This window comes from Vipera berus (assembly GCF_964194415.1).
Source record: "Vipera berus genome assembly, chromosome: 1".
Lineage (NCBI taxonomy): Eukaryota > Metazoa > Chordata > Lepidosauria > Squamata > Viperidae > Vipera > Vipera berus.
Window position 1 is genome coordinate 258,899,242 of NC_138202.1, and position 18,216 is coordinate 258,917,457.

At 38.9% G+C, this 18,216-nt stretch overlaps 1 protein-coding gene across 1 annotated transcript in view; it reads left to right on the forward strand.

The window, feature by feature from the left end:
• The window catches only part of SLC35F1 (solute carrier family 35 member F1), a gene marked incomplete at its 5' end in the record, with an annotated part of 233,707 nt that overhangs the window by 95,770 nt on the left and 119,721 nt on the right, over nt 1-18,216 (forward strand). The gene's annotated exons all lie outside the window — the stretch shown is intronic.

An 18,216-nucleotide genomic window follows, 5' to 3' on the forward strand; every position in this document is an offset into this window, starting at 1 on the left:
AAGGTTCTCTCGCTGCTGGCTGCTGCGGTGTTGCGCGTTGGTTTGCTTTTGGAGTCTGTTGATTTCAGGCTCTTCTTCCTTGGAGGATTCTTCAGTGCATTTGGTGTCCTCATGGTGGATTGTTTCTTCCAGCTTTGTCGTTTTGGCAGGCTGTACCATTTGAACCACGCCCCCGGTGGCTTCGTTGGCCATTACTTCATCTTGTGCTTCTGAAAACGTTAAGTTTTGTCTGGCAAAGAGTCTCTGCTGAAGTGTTCGGTCCCGTAGGCCACAGACGAGCCGGTCTCATAGTCGCTCTTGTAAGTTTGAAAATTTGTGAAGGCGTGCGGCCTGCCTCAGGCCCGCTATGAATTCTGAAGCTGAATTCTGAAGCCAGGTTGCTGCACTCTCTGGTCGAATTTGAACCGCCAAGCCATTTCAGACATCTTGGGCTGGAAATGTTTGGTTAGCTTCTTTTTGAGGTCTGTGTAGGAGACTGCTTCTATCAGTGTCGGGGCGAATTGGTTCTTGGCCAAATCAAAAGTTGCTGGGCTGCAAAGAGTACCATTGTGGCTTTCAATCCTTCTTCCACGATCTGGTTTGCCCATAGGTAATTGTCTACCTGTCACAAATAGAATGGCCACTCCTCTGGGTGCTTCACGTCGAATTCTCAAAGTCTCCCGACCTTCGGCATTCTGTCTTTGCTGGTTCCTGCGTTTCTTCTGAATCCTGTTTCCCAGGCTCAGGAAATGAGTCCACTGAGCATGAGGTCACTAGCATAGCTTGCTAGCCGACCTTGAGAGAGGGGGGGGGAATGCCTGTTCCCTCCGGCATGCGCTGCCTTTCCCTCGTAGACTTCAGCTCTTTTTAGGGAACAGGATCCCACCTTCGTCGCCAGTGTTGTGTAGCAGGTTCTTTGGCGCAGGAATGAAGGCGAGACAACTGAGTATAGGAAAACTCATGGTTTATTTCATGCAGAGTCAGAACTGGGGAAATGGCTGCAACTAGCTGCAATATATAGTCTAGCCCCTAGGCGGCAGCCAATAATTTTGAAACAACCATTACCACCTAGGGATAGCCAATAGCAGCACTGGAGACTTGTAGTCTGGGTTGTTGGAGAGCCGTTAGCTGCTCCAGCAACCCACGTGGTATTCCTAATGAGCCCAGTACATAACATTTATTATATTACATTTGGATACTGTATTCATACTTAGGAAATGGAGAAAATACTTGCAGTCAGTCTGAGTCACATTAATGCTTCAGTCGTTATAGCAAGTTTAATAAATGCCGTATGGTTGTTTCCCCTTCATGGATTACTGCCTTGTCGTGGCGAAGGGGCTTGCGTAATTCAATGAAGCTATGAGCTATGCCGTGCAGGGCCACCCAAGACGGACAGGTCATAGCCGAGAGTTCTGACAAAACGTGATCCACTGGAGAAGGAAATGGCAACCCACTCCAGTATCTTTGCCATGAAAACCCTATGGACAGTACCAAAAGGCAAAATGATATGATGCTGGAAGATGAGCCCCTCAGGTCGGAAGGCGTCCAATATGCTACTGGGGAAGAGCAGAGGGCTAGTACTAGTAGCGCCAGAAAGAATGAAGCGACTGGGCCAAAGCCGAAAGGACGCTCAGCTGTGGATGTGTCTGGTGGTGAAAGGAAAGTCCGATGCTGTAAAGATTTTTTCTCCATAGGAACCTGGAATGTAAGATCCATGAATCAAGGCAAGCTGGACGTGGTCAAACAAGAGATGACAAGACTGAACATCGACATCTTAGGTATCAGCGAACTAAAATGGACAGGAATGGGTGAATTTAATTCAGATGACCATCAGGTATACTACTGCGGGCAAGAATCCCTCAGAAGAAATGGAGTAGCCTTCATAGTCAATAAAAGAGTAGGAAAAGCAATACTGGGATACAATCCTCAAAATGACAGAATGATCTCAGTTTGAATCCAAGGCAAACCATTCAATATCACAGTAGTCCAAGTCTATGCCCCAACCACCAGTGCTGAAGAGGATGAAATTGACCGGTTCTATGAAGCCCTACAGCACCTTATAGAACTAACACCCAAAAATGATGTCCTTATCATCATGGGGATTGGAATGCTAAAGTAGGAAGCCAAAAGATAACCGGAATAACAGGCAAGTTTGGCCTTGGAGTACAAAATGAAGCAGGGCACAGGCTGATAGAATTTTGTCAAGAGAATACGATGGTCATAGCAAACACTCTTTTCCAACAACCCAAGAGACGGCTCTACACATGGACATCACCAGACAGTCATCACAGAAATCAGATTGACTATATGCTCTGCAGCCAAAGATGGAGAAGCTCTATACAGTCAGTAAAAACAAGACCAGGAGCTGACTGTGGCTCAGACCATGAGCTTCTCCTTGCAAAGTTTAAGCTTAAACTGAAGAAAGTAGGGAAAAGCACTAGGCCAATCAGGTATGAATTAAATCATATCCCTGTTGAATATACAGTAGAGGTGACAAATAGATTTAAGGAATTAGATCTGATAGACAGAGTGCCTGAAGAACTATGGACAGAGGTTCGCGACATTGTACAACAGGTAGCAACCAAAACCATCCCAAAGAAAAAGAAATGCAAGAAAGCAAAATGGCTGTCTGAGGAAGCTTTGCAAATAGCTAAGGAAAGGAGGGAAGCGAAAGGCAAGGGAGAAAAACATAGATATGCCCAATTGAATGCAGAATTCCAGAGAATAGCTAGAAGAGATAAGAATGCCTTCTTAAATGAACAGTGCAAAGAAATAGAAGAAAACAATAGAATAGGGAGGACCAGAGATCTTTTCAAGAAAATTGGAGAGATGAAGGGAACGTTTAATGCAAAAATGGGCATGATAAAGGACCAAAATGGCAGGGACCTAACAGAGGCAGAAGAGATTAAGAAGAGGTGGCAAAATTACACAGAAGAACTATACAAGAATGAGCTTAATGTCCCTGATAATCACAGTGAGGTGGTCACTGACCTCGAGCCAGACATCCTAGAATGTGCAGTGAAGTGGGCCTTAGAAAAGCTGAGCAACAACAAAGCTAGTGGAGGTGACAGTATTCCAGCTGAGCTATTCAAAATCTTAAAAGACAGTGCAGTAAAAGTGCTACACTCAATTTTCCAGCAAATTTGGAAAACTCAACAGTGGCCACAGGATTGGAAAAGATCAGTTTACATTCCAATTCCAAAGAAAGGCAGTGCCAAAGAATGTTCAAACTATCGCACCATTGCACTCATTTCTCATGCTAGTAAAGTCATGCTTAAAATCCTACAAGCTAGACTTCAGCAGTATGTGGATCGAGAACTACCAGAAGTACAGGCAGGATTTCGAAGAGGCAGAGGAACTAGAGATCAAATTGCCAACATACGCTGGATCATAGAGAAAGCTAGGGAGTTCCAGAAAAACATCTACTTCTGCTTCATTGACTATGCTAAAGCCTTTGATTGTGTGGATCATAACAAACTGTGGCAAGTTCTTAAAGAGATGGGAGTACCAGACCATCTTATTTGTCTCTTGAGAAACCTATATGCGGGTCAAGAAGCAACAGTGAGAACTGGACATGGAACCACTGATTGGTTCAAAATTGGGAAAGGAGTCCGGCAAGGCTGTATACTGTCGCCCTGCCTATTTAACTTATATGCAGAGCACATCATGAGAAAGGCAGGGCTAGATGAATCAAAAGTTGGAATTAAGATTGCCGGAAGAAATATCAACAACCTAAGATACGCAGATGATACCACTCTAATGGCAGAAAGTGAAGAAGAACTAAAGAGCCTCTTGTTGCGGGTGAAGAAAGAGAGTGCAAAACTTGGGTTGAAACTTAACATTAAGAAAACCAAGATCATGGCATCTGGCCCTCTCAATTCCTGGCAAATAGATGGGGAAGAAATGGAGGTAGTGACAGATTTTATTTTCCTGGGCTCCAAGATCACTGCAGATGGGGACTGTAGCCAAGAAATTAAAAGACGCTTGCTCCTGGGGAGGAAAGCCATGGCAAATCTAGACAGCACACTAAAAAGCAGAGACATCACCCTGTCAACAAAAGTGCGTATAGTCAAGGCTATGGTCTTCCCAGTTGCAATGTATGGCAGTGAAAGTTGGACCATAAGAAAGGCTGAGCGCCAAAGAATTGAGGCCTTTGAACTCTGGTGCTGGAGAAGACTCCTGCGAGTCCCTTGGACTGCAAGGCGATCAAACCGGTCAGTCCTAGAGGAGATCAATCCTGACTGCTCTTTAGAAGGCCAGATCCTGAAGCTAAAACTCAAATACTTTGGCCACCTAAAGAGAAGGAAGGACTCACTGGAGAAAAGCCTAATGCTGGGAAAGATCGAGGGCAATAGAAGAAGGGGACGACAGAGAATGAGGTGGCTGGATGGAGTCACTGAAGCAGTAGGCGTGAGCTTAAATGGACTCCAGAAGATGGTAGAGGACAGAAAGGCCTGGAGGAATGTTGTCCATAGGGTCGTGATGGGTCGGACATGACTTCGCAGCTAACAACAACAAATGGTTGTTTGGGATATTTGCAGCTCATCCAAGTGCAGACTCAACATGATAAAAGGCAGGCGTAAAGCTAGATCCACTTCCATGTTTGCAATGATTTTCATTTAACATTCAATGATATTTTCACAGCAAGGACATTAATGTGTAGAGATATTTTAATTTAGTTTCTGTGCCTCAATATTTATTCTGGAAAAGGAATATTTTCCTCTGCTTTCCTTGTACTGTAGTGAACATTCATCAATTAATGGCAGATTGAAAATGAGGTATATTTGGGACCACAGCAAGTTCTATACTCCTTAAAAATATTCCATCCTGCTCTAAAAACATCAGTGGCAGAATATGGGAGCTAGATGGCTGTAAAATTGCTCAAGCTCTTTGCATAAGGAAAGGTCTAGATTGTAGGCAGATACAGTGGTGGAGTCTTAAATTAGGGCATTTCATTTGACTATCATCATATCCAGTCCTTCATTTTTTTAATTCAACAACCACATAATATTTGTAGTTTCTGAGCATGATAAGTTGTGTTTGTGTGTGTGTGTGTACATGCATGTACACATTTTGACTGCTTCTGTTGGAACATGTCCAGTGGTGGGATTCAAATATGTGAACTGTAATGCATTGGGTTAGTTCACTAATGGTTGTTATAATCTGTTGTTGCATATGTTTGAAAAGAGTCTCCAATTGTCTTGAGCAAACTGCTATCCTGCAATTTAAGCGGGAAATTGTTCTTTAAAATGTTTGGTCGCCACCTAGTAGTGGCACTATATAAATAGATGTCAAGTGGTTGTCAGACTTCACTTCTGTGTTTTCAGCAATAAAGAGCAGTTGTATGGTCAATGTCTCAATGAACACAATATGTAACTTGAACAACCGGTTCTCTCTGTGGATGCCACTTCTGGAAGTCCAATCTGGGCCTGGACAACAAAAAATTAGCTACTGGTTCTGCCAAACTGGTGTGAACTGGCTGAATCCCACCACTGCCTAGAACAGACTTCCGGAAGTGGCATCATGCACTTCCAGCAGGCTGTTCTAGGCCTGGGAGGCCTCCTCCAGGCCTCCGAGGCCTAGAACGGACTTCCAGAAGTGGCATCCACGCACTTCCAGCGGGCTGTTCTAGGCCCGGGAAGCCAAGACTGGACTTCCAGAAGCAGTGTACATTAAGCCAGTTCTCTGAACTCAGCAAAATTTAGCTACCGATTCTGCCGAACTGGTGCGAACCAGCTGAATCCCACCACTGAACATATCACCTAAATTTGTCATTGAAGTGAATTGTAGGTTCTGTAGATGTTCTAAAGGAATGCAGTCCTTAACGTTTGCTTTATACTTCTAAATAAAGGCAATTCAATACATGCTTAGCAAGCAGCAGATTTGAGGATTTTTTTTAAAAAAATACTGCAACTTTTCTGTTTCTCTTTTACAAAGACCATACCAATAATTACATAAAGAGATGCATACTGAATCCAGGCACCCTGGAAATGTATGTTAACTTTCTGAGATTAGTGTATAATTCACTCTTCTACATTTTTTCCCCCAAGTAAAAATAGAAGACCAAAAAAGCTTGGAATGCATATCAGTAATGGATGAAAGCAGTGGTGGGATCCAGCCAGTTCGCACCACTTCTGCAGAACCGGTAGCTAATTTTTTGTTGCCCAGGCCCAGAATGGACTTCTGGAAGCAGCATCCACACAGAGAACCGGTTGTTCACATATTTCAATCCCACCACTGGATGAAAGTTGATTTTGTCAAAAATATTCCTGAAATATTAACTGTGCTATTGAGTTAAGCCAGTCTTTATTATGTTTTTACATCTAAACTGGGTTGTAGTTGGAACTTGGAATTCTCCTCTTTCTCACAGCCCTCAACTTGCTTCCTTTCCTAGTTTCAAAAGAACATAGAGATGAAGAATGTGGACAGAGAAAGGTCTATAAGCAGACTTGAATTTTCTAACACATTTGGGAAGTATTTAATCTGGTTGAGAATATAATGCAGTTTTGGTGCTGGTGCTGGTAGAAATAGTATTAAGCGCATAAGTTAATATAAAGGAATTTAGGTCTGTCTGTTGTTTGCTTGATTATACCTAGGGTGTGCAGTAATTAGTGGCTGAAAGGAAGGGACAGTTATTAAAAAAAATGCTAAAAAAGGCACACTGAACTATTCTGTAGTTTGACAATTCAGCAGAGGGGCGGAGAGTTTAAAATGGGCTTCCCTTATTTAGCTTTTTAAAAAATTGCTCTTTAAAATTACTAGTTTAGCTCAAGTGAAGCGGATGTCAAGCCCTATGCATTGATATTTTTTTTACTCCTAAGAGAGTGCTGATCTATTCTCAGCCTTTAATTTTGCTTCCTTTCTGGCAAGTATGTCAAGTGATGTGCTATAATTAAGAAACAAGAGATGCCAAGCTTCATATTTCAGCAGTGCGCCCTAGATGGCATGATAAAGATTTTGATTTTCATCTCCCAAGATAATTCTGTATAATTGTTACAGTGCACTATTGTAGATGTCTTCTACTGTTGTTTTAAAAGAAAGGCTTGTTTTCATCTCAAAACAACATAGCAAAGCACATGAAGAATAGTTGTTCTATTGGAGAATGGGGAAGAAATAAAAGTCTCCAGTTTCTTCGAAGAATACCTAATTATACTGGCATCCTTACACCAATACTGGCAATATAAGAATATATGAGTAGCATGGACTCTTCTAATCATGAATGAAAATATTTCTGCTTATGTAGAAAGAAAAGTGTGAGAACTTTTGTTTCACCATCTTCTAACCTCTGAGTAGTCAAATTAGGGTTAAAGTTTCATGTTGTAGGTTTCAGTCTGTGATCTTATATAACGTTGATGCCATTCACATATTACTCAAACACACACTTCAATTTGCTTTGGGATCTCTTTTTTCTTTACCCCCATATAACCCAGTGAAGTTGCTTTGGCTGAAAAACAACAACTAGCTCAAAGTCTTCCAATATGTTTCCATGGTTGAGGGTGAGTTTTTCCAGACGTGGTCCAATTTTAGCTGCATGAAGTTTTTAAACATATCATATAAGATTTCAGTGAGATTTTAGTATTCCTGAGATTTTTACTAGGTTTCATGTGAGAACACTGCAATCTTGTGACAATTGGCTTTAATTAAATTTCAAGCTTTTTGATTTGCTTAATTTTTTAAAAAAAATAATTAAACTATTTAATTTTGTAGAGTAGTCAATCATTTATGTAGCTTGCTACACTACGCTCTGCCAGGATTCAGAGTTATGTAACTATCTCTGTGAATTGGTGAGCTCATACAATTTGTTTTTCTTAATCAACAAGCCCTTATCTCACATAAATGCAGCTTTTTAATCTTTTCGTAATATTCCCCAAAGATGCTCCATAGGTTGTGTCAACTGCTCAGTCAAAAAAATAAATTAAAAAAATTGTATATTCCCCTGGGGATGAATAAAGCAATGTTCTAGACTTCTTCCAAATTCTTGCTTAATGCTAAGAAGATATTCACACCCTCTTTTTAAATGCCATCAATAAACTGCAATTGCCAATTTATTATAATGATAACTACACCAACAGGAAATGTAATGAAACAATGGAGGGGGAGGGTTGGGACATCAAGAGTTGTATCTCAGGGTTTGACTTCACTGCTGAAATGAGGTGGGAGGAAGGAAGGTGTAAGTCACGGGTGTTAAACTCGCAAGGTCACTTGAAGTGTCACAACATTTTTGCCATTGCCGGCAATGGGGTGGGTGTGTTTTCACTATTATGCATCCGGCCTGCGGGCCGGCAGTTTGACACCCCTGGTGTAAGTCATTCTAGCTTAAGGAAATGGATTCATGGAGCTTGAATATTGAATATATCTGTAATGTGATGGTTCCATTTATCAAAATACAGATTTTGGTCAAACATCTTTTAGGGGTTTGATTTTATTTGACTTGAAATTATGTCAATACGTTATTTTTATCAAATCTGCTATCAAAGGGATTACACTAATTGGGTGTTGTAGCAATATACTGTTTGTCACTCTCTACAATTTAAGACTTTGATGTGATGCTTAAATGCCTATGGCTTTCTATTAGCATCAGTAAAACCACAAGCAGACTGAAAATATGTTAGCTTTATTCTCCCTTGTGGATGGCTTGGTGATCTAAAATGGAAACTGACCAGCCTTAGAAAGGTATAAATGTTTCCCTGTCCAGTTGTGACTGGCTCAAAGTGAAGTGCTCATCTCCACTTCTCAAACAAGGGGGCCTACATTGTCTGAGAGACATTTCTGTCATCATGTGGCCAGCATACTTCAGCATTCCCACTGAAGTAGTACCTATCTATCTACTCGCATTTGCATGCTTTCGAACTGCTATTTGGCAGGAGCTGGGAGGTCACCCCATTGCACAGTGCTTGGGTCTCTCAGCGTTTTAACCTCTGAGCTATCATGCCCCATTGGCTAGCCTTATCAGTGGGCAAATCAGTGGCTGTTAGGCAGGGACTATTGATCTAATAATCTAGTAATCTCTCCTAGGACCCCTGAGCTAGCCTACTGCCTTTAGGAGGTGGGTTTTGTATATAACATGAGAGAAGAAAGCTCCCATTGGCTGCACATTGTTTTTGGCCAACACTCAATGAAGAATTAAATTCACAGTCTAAAGTGATTATTGATTAGATTAAAAGTTTCAACATTCTTAGGACTGAGTCCTCAGACATGCCTAGCCAGTCCCTATTCTATTGGGTTTAAAGTTTTTTACTGGGAATTGAACTCACAGATGTTCACACTTCAGACAATTACATATAAAGTATACTTGATTCACATCCTGACCAAATCTTGGTGCTCAGTGGTTGGCCTAAAATGGACTTCCAGTTGGATGTTGCAGCATAACGGGTGCAGGCTTTGTCTTCCATGCTCGGTTTCCTCCCCGCTGGGGAGCCTAAAAAGGATAAAAGGTTACCCCGAAGAGGCAATGGAGAAGGAAAAGATCATGGAAGGGCAGAGGCCCTTCTGTTTGATCTGAGGAAGCCCTCCAAACCAGTGGGGGAAAGACTGGCTATATTCGTGTGCCAGTCAGAAGACAACTGAAGAAAATAAACATTAACCAGCAACTTTCGAGCAATGTGGATGTGGTCTTTATGACTTTAAGACTTTTTTCTGGGGGGGAAAAACACCCAAAGCAAAGAATTCTTCCTGATGAGAGAAGGAAGCAGAAATTCCACCCCATTCCCTCAGGAAAAGAAAAGCAGCGAATTAATTGCTTGGGGAAAAACAGAGATTAATTTGGAATCAATAGATATATATAACTTTGAAATTTGGGGACTAAAAGTGCTTTTGAGATTTTTTATTTTTTTTAATGTAAGTTTGGATGTAAAAAGCTGGAAGATGGCATCAATGACAACTAGCAGTGAACTACAGCACTACAATTTATTATGCCTAAAGGAAACTTAGCTGGAAGCCCAGACTCAGATAAGACTCTTGTTGTTTTCAGAAACTTTCACTTTTGAAGACTGCATCTGGGAAAAGGGGGGAAAAACACCTCTTGGGCCGCTTATTTGTGTGGCAGAGACAATATACTATTTTGCAACTGGCCTGCCTGGACTATGAATATAAATACTAACTGACTTTTAGAGCTGTGTCATGGAGCTATTTCCATATACAGTAGAAGAAACATGCATTATTGTTTGAGATGATGGAATACTTTGGATTATAAACCTTTGATTGATGAACAATTTTTAATTACACTTTTCTCTCTGGACAGAAAGATGTTTTCCGTTAGACAGAAAACATTGAAAAAAATCAAACGTTACTTATATTTGCTTTGGGGAGACTTAAGGCTGGACTGATATGCCAGCTGGATAATTTAGAGTTCAAATGACAAGTGACTGAAACTTTTTAAATCCCTAAATAGATTGGACTATAAAGACTATATACAAAAACAGAATGGATGTTCCATACTTAGCTTCAAGTGGTAAAAAAACATCCCTAACACCTGTCCCCAAAGTCCCCAGCTTGACATACCAACAAGAAAATGTTGAATTTCAGACAGAAATTCTATGTTAAAATCAATACAGTTGTCTTTGCTCATGATGAAACTAAAAATAACACAAAGGAGATAAAAGAACAATTCTTTAATCTAAATCTACAAACTCAGAAAATGACTACATAGAAGGAACTAGCAACCCAGAAATTGAAGGAAAATCAGAGGACGCAGATCTAAAGACGGAGGACCTAAACAAAGGAACTAACAGACAGACTCAGACAAATGAAGAATTAGAAGATGTAGTGATAACAGAAATGGAAAAGATAACTTACCTGTCAAGGTCTCAGAACACACTTGAGGATAAGAAGTGCTGATTGAATGGAAGATAGAGCAGTTAGGAGAATTGTGGGAAATTGGAGAAGGGGGGAGGCTGTTTAATGAATATCAATGGGCCGAGCGTCCTTCCAAAAATACTTTAATCAAATTGTCTTTCTTATTCCAAACAACATACACAAAAATAGAGGAAGAATTACTTGATGATTCAAATGCATTGATTTAGAAAGTTAGTTGGCAAAGGAAGAAAGCTAGAGTAAGACTGAAGAAAATAGAGGTTTTGACCCATTAGATAGGATATTATACTATTGATTAGATGCTTGAACATGGCTGAGAATAGATAATTGTTAGAAATAGAAGTATTATTATAACTAGAAAGATAGGATTTGTAACTAGAATATTATATTTTGGTATGAGAAGGGAAATATGAAAATGCTAAGAGGGCTTGAATAAGGGAAGCTTTTGGTTACCCAAACATAACTTATTATGAGAAATTAAAAGCAATAGAGACATTTTAAACATTGATGGGAAATTAAAAAATTTTAAAAGCGGGAAAAACAGGATATTAATTAAACAAATGGCTATTAAGTGCAAATGCAATTAAGATATATTTTGGTTAGAAAAGATATTTTAAACTGACATTATTGATATCATTAGGAAAATGTAAAAAGATGTTGATATTCAATTGTGTATGTATTAACAACAATAAGAATTGTATTTGTCTAGTGTGGGAAAATGTGTAGAAGAAGAGAGGAAACATTGGATGGTGTAATATTGGGCCTAGACTGAAGAAGTTAATATGTACCACTGAATTACTAATGGACCCCGGACAATGCGTTATTAAGTATTATGATTGTAAAACTAGAAAATTAATAAAATATTTATATAAAAAAGAAACTGTCTAAATGGTATATACAATGGTACATACAAATACTCTAAGACAGGAATACAGTATGTTTCAGCTCACCAAGGAGTTGTGTGGGATGCCAAGGAACTTGCTGCAGATGTAGATGGACCTACTTTTTGTTTTTATTTTTTATTTGTTTTTATTATATTTGCAAACCCACTGCCTGTTCTTTGAACAGTAGAATCTTTTTCCTAGGATTACAGCTCCCTCTACTGCTAAAGAAAAATATATGACACTTTTTAACAGATAGAAGAACAAAGGGGGACAAAGCGATCCATCCCTCTATTAATCTCAGAGACGCTCTGAAAGTGAAATGGGTGGTGTTTAAATTTGACAAATAAAAATAAGTAAAATTTCAGAACTCCTGGAGAATTTGTAAGGGCAAAATAGGCACCCTAAACTTTTGCAGATATGCCTGTAAATGCTCTAAAATTTTGGGGAAAATATCAGCCCTATTGGGTGGGAAGGAATAGTGAGGCAATATTTCCCATCGTGATGTGTAGTATGCAACTCTCAGAATTCCGCAAGCAGCATGGAATTTGCTAAGCATTCCACATACCTGGAATTGGTTAAGATTGCAAAAGAATGTTTTAAGGAATATAATAGGAGTTTTAAATTGTGATATTTTAGATATTGCTGAACTTGATCTCAGGTTAATGAAAAAAAACCAGCCTCTTCCTTTCTTTCTCACTAGTTGTAATGCAGTTCCAGACTTGCCTATATATTCAGTGTCTATGGCAATGTATTAATTAATTTCCAGTTCCAGGAAGAGAAATGCATATTATCTAATCTGATTGTGTGCTTAAATTATGTTAGTTGTAATATCTGGTTATCCTACTGTTCAAAATGTATTATTTTGCTGCAAAAATCTGAAGAGAGAGATTGGCCCAATAATTGCAAGATGCAAATTATGTTGTGCATTATTCATTCCATTCAGATGGGAATAATCAGTGGCAGGCTTTAATAATATGTAGAACGAATTATGTTATGGAGCCACTTCACACATGTTCTTCCATCAGAAACACTTTTCACATAGTTAAGGATAATTTTTTACTCATAATACTGGTAAATCTTGGACCACGCCCTATGCTTCAATATATAGCTGCAAACACTCACTCACTCACTCACTCACTCACTCACTCTCTCTCTCTCTCTCTCTCTCTCTCTCTCTCTCTCTCTCTCTCTCACTCACACACACACACACACACACACACACAAACCATACACACACACAAATACACACACATACAGAAAGAGAAAGGGGGGATCTTCTATACAGTAGTTGGAACTAGAATTAGACTTATGCATCTGTGAAACTGATTGATCTACTCATTGTTTGAAGAAGAGAAAAATCCTTTTCAAAGTTGTTCTGTTGTGTATCAGATAGCACCTTAAAGAAAAAGAAATAACACGCGCAAGGTCATCTTTTAAAATGCTGAAAGATGACTTCATCTGTTGGCTATACATCTGAGAAATAGGTCTCCTGCTCCTATACACAATGGGGGGAAAAGAATACTGCGAAATCACTTATCTTACTAAAATATGTTCTAACATTGTTAGGCAATATTATTATGCCATTGCACTTTACTTTTTAAAAAACATGGGTGACATTTTCTTTTCTTGAAATATGAGAAATGGTTAGAATTATAGGGCTAATAAAGAACCTTAGGAGTATTCTGGCACCTTTTTTAGCAATCAACTTTTAGAGCTTTGCAGGAAGCAAAGCATCTTTTTCCATTCCAACCATTGAGTTGGACCCCAAGAGTCTGGGAACAGAAGAACAATTCAACAGAAGCTGTTGGTTATTGATTCTACTCGTCACATAATGGAGAATAGAGTTTCTGAGCACTTACAAGCAGATTATCAACACAAGAGGCTATGGGAGTGGATTGGAAAGACAAGTCTTCCTTGTTTTACTACTCAGAACTTCGCTGGAGGAGTGCTAATGAACTTTTTTGCTACCAGCCAAATTTTATAACAAATCCTACAAAATTCCAATAAATATATCCAACAGTATTTTTCTAATTAATAGGCGTCTTTTTATGTCCTGATTATCTGGACTAGGATAATTTTTTTTATCAGTGTTGTATCTAGAGAAATGATTATGGGGATGTGCAAATTAAAACTGTACAGGGCTATTTAGCAAAGCAGGTGATTCTAGGACAACTCATCCTTGGCAACTTGCCGTGGCCAACTCACTGCAGCCAACTCACCACGGCCAACTCACTGTGGTCAACTCTCCATTGGACAACTTGCCATGGGACAAGAGTTACACTAATATTGAAGAAATGGTGAAATAGAATCATTAAAGAAAGGATGCCAAAGGAGGGGGCAAAATGAAATGTGAGCAAAAAATAAAAATAAAATATGTTTAAATTATTTTAAATAATTAAATTGAATTATTGAATTGTCCTCCGGCGAGTTGTCCCATGGTGAGTTGTCCCATTCTGAAAGCAGGTAACCAATGTGAATAATAGAACCGAGGCTTCTTCTGGCTATGTGAAATTAGTGACTGAAAAATTGCTAATTGCATCATAGTGAAAAACAATGTGTGTGTCTTGTGTGTGCGTGTTTCTGTGTGATTTTATTCCTTCTGATGATCACATTTCTTCTGCCATTACACTGAGTAGCAAACATAAAGCAGTTGTTGGGTTACTGCTGAATTTTTCTATAAAGTTAGAATGGTGTGGAGAACACTTGGGCAATACCTGTGGTTAATGCCTTGATGTTGAACTTTGAGAAATTTGGATTTGTTCACAAGAGTATTTGAAGCTTATAACTTGGTTGGATTAACTAAGGGTGAGGCTTCCTTCTGATCTTTTCACACCGAGATTACAGCATTACCACTTGAAAGCTTCTACAGTATATTACAGAATGTATGTACAAGTTGCATTGGAATGTAGATGCTAAAGAATTACAAACGTTTGGTCAAAATAAATCTATATCTAAAAAGCTACTTTTGATTTAATTTGGAAACTATTGATGGACAGTTTTATGCATGGATGTCTGCCAGCTCTAAGGTTCAAATTTATTTTAGCTCTGAAATGCTGCCTAATCCTACCCATGAGATTCCATAGAATGTATTGAGACTTATTTCTGGCAAGGTTTACACTGTAACTCTACAGTCCCAGATATAGGTATTATGGCTGCTGTCTCCCACTCTGGTGTTTTCCAAATGATAATGGTTGTGTTCACAGTGCATTCTTAACTAGATCTGTTAAAAACTAGTCCTACATTTGCATAACTTGATCTATTCAGGGTTTAGTAGGCAGTATGCATCCAGATCATTTAGTTCATCGTATGAAGCCAATAAAATGAGTTATTCAGAACTCAAAATAAGTGTAGCATGAGAACTGAACAGATGATGTGGTGATGATGGTGATAATATAATAATCTTAAAGCTCATAGATGAGGGTATGCCTTCATTTTTAATACTACCACACATCAGTGGAAATGTGCTGAGATGGACTGAACTGGAGTCAACAGTTAGATCCAAGGTTGAAAATAGAATTTGAGTTTCTTGAATGTATGAATAAGAAGAAAAGCTTAAAAATAAGCGAGCTTCTTTAATAAAAACATCAAGAACTGAACAAGGATGATGATGTGGTTCACTAAATGAACTGGCTCCTTCCCAATCTGCTGACACTGTTCAGGGCATTTCCATCCTTTTGTGTCCCCACATCTTCCTGCTATAAGACACAAACACCAGCTGTTACAGCAAGAGGAAACTAGTAATTGGCACTATGGAAAATGCCCTTAACAACATTACAAACTACTCGGTGGGGGATTCAGACTGCTTCCCATAAAAATCAAAAGCTATGCCTAGTAATGCCCACAGTTGCTTTGGATTGGAACTTACAGGAAAGAGCCACCAAGTAGAGAAATCTTTCAGGAAAATTGTCAGCTGTGCACATTTTTTTCTATAAAAAAAATCTGTTGGCTGATTAATGAAGGCATTGCTTCAGATTGTGTTTACGGTATCAGTACAGAAATATTGAGAATTCGAACAGTGCACAAACTGAAGCGTCACTGTAAATCAAGCAATCCAACTAAACAGTTAAACATTATAACCATATTTGTAAAGGCTGTAGAATGGCTTATGTGTGGCATACAAATTGATGGTGAAACTTCTGGCTTGCTTTCCAAATTCTATATTTTATCAGGTGAAGTAAATTAGCATTAGGAGGTGGGGGGGGGGAATCTTGGATTCCCAAGAAAAGCAGATGCATCAGAAGAGAAGCTGAGCTTATAACAAAAGGCCCATGTCATTGAAACAGTTTAGCGAAAACAAATCCTTTAAAGTTGTTTAAGTAATTACTAATTTCTTTAAAAAAAACAAAAATGAAAAACCAAAGTCCTGTTTGATGTATTTTAAGAAAGAAATGTTTTGATTTTACTTTCTTAGTTTTCAAGCAAATAGTTCATAGTCACATAATTTTCATTTCTTATACAAAGATAATGTTCTGAGTGCTTATTTGAGAGATTCTTAATGGGTTAGAGCAGTTTATAAGGTACATGAGAAGCTGTAGGTGGAGGATCTGTTCCGCCAGTGGCTTTTGTTGCGTGGGCAGAGGAGCAGCATTATCATTCTCTGCATATGTTGATTCAGGGCCCAGAATGCATTAATCCTTGTGGATTAGAAAAGATTTGGAGACCTAAGCATGTATGAATTCAGTTGGTTTCACTACCAGAAAAGTGTGCATAGAATAGTTACATTGAAATGACATCGGAAATGCAAGATAAAATGCTGTTCTCTTGCAACAAACTATCAATATATCATATGACAAGAGCTGTGGTAGCGCAGTGATTTTGCAAGCTAATTCTACTGACTGCTGGCTGCTAGCAGTTCGATTCTCACCTGCTCAAGGTTGACTCAGCCTTCCATCCTTTCGAGGTAGGTAAAATGAGGACCCAGATTGTTGGGGGCAATAGGCTGACTCTGTAAACTGCTGAGAGAGGGCTGTAGAGAGCACTCTGAAGTGGTATATAAGTCTAAGTGCTATTGCTATTGCTATTTGGGAGAATGAATATGTTTCCCATATGCTGTTCTCTTTCAGAGTAAGCGTAGAATAAATAACAGCTCTAATTTACACTAATACTGCTCACCATATCTTGCTCACCTTACAAATCATCCTTGCTTCTATCACAGAATTACACCACTTCGCATATTATCCTTTGTTCCTAGACTTTTTCTTTTCCAGGGCCTTATCAAATCCATCCAACCACTAATTCTTGGTCTTCCTTCGTATATTTATTTTGCCTTTCAGACCTCATTTATTCTTCTTAATAATAAAAATAATAAAGTTGGAAGGGACCTTGGAGGTCATCTAGTCCAACCCCCTGCTCAGGCAGGAAACCCTATACCATTTCAGACAAATGGCTGTCCAGTCTCTTCTTTAAAACTTCCAGTGTTGGAGCATTCACAGCTTCTGGTGGCAGATTGTTCCACTGGTTAATTGTTCTAACTGCCAGGAAGTTCCTCCTTAGTTCTAGGTTGCTTCTCTCCTTGATTAGTTTCCATCCGTTGCTTCTTGTCCTGCCTTTGGGTGCTTTGGAGAATAGCTTGGCTCCCTCTTCATTGTGGCAGCCCCTGAGATATTGGAACACTGCTATCATAAAATATAATATGTATAATAAAATAACTTCGAATCATTCTATGTTATTTATTAAGTTTTTTTACATGGTATTTATTAATTGATAACTCAAGGCGGCAAACATACATAATACTCTTTCCTCCTATCATTTTCTATACAACAGTTGGAGACTTAGAACTCACAGTCTTATTTCTAGCCAGCACCTTCACCACTATACCAAACTGGCAGTTCCTCCATTGTATTCTGTCTTGTATTCGGTCCATGTCTTTTATTATGTAATAAATTATTCCCATTGCATTCAACTTAATTTTACTTTCTACTAATATACCAAGTTCTATGTTAGAGACATGCACAGCTATTTTAGAATCTTTTGACAAACATTCTTTGCAAAAAATTCCACTCTTTTTTTTGCACCTTCATTTGCATACTTTAAAATTTCCCCATCATTTTTGTAAAATATGGGCTAGCTTTTCCACTATATTTTATATAATTTACAATTGTTCGCTCCAGTTTTCTTGTGAATCACAGCTACCTTGGTCTTTAATGTCTTAATTTTCAGATTGATATTCCTCGTTGCAACATGCAATTTACCTAATATTCGTTGCAAATGATTCGGGCTCTCAGCCAATAACATATCATCTACATACAGAAGTGTGTGCACATTCATATCCACAACTAAGAGATCTCTAATATAACAGACATATGTTTACCAATAAATACATCACACAACAAAGTGGCTATCACATTCTTTTCTTAACACCCTGTTGAATTGTTTGGCTGTTTGCTAAGCATTCCATTAAATAAGCTTCATACATTTCTCAATGACTTAGTTAAAAGCAAAATTCTGTTCCTTGTTGATCTAGGGCAGGGGTCAGCAACCTGAAACAGTGAAAGAGCCACTTGGAATCGGTTCCCTCACAAAAGGAAAAGCTGGGAGCCGC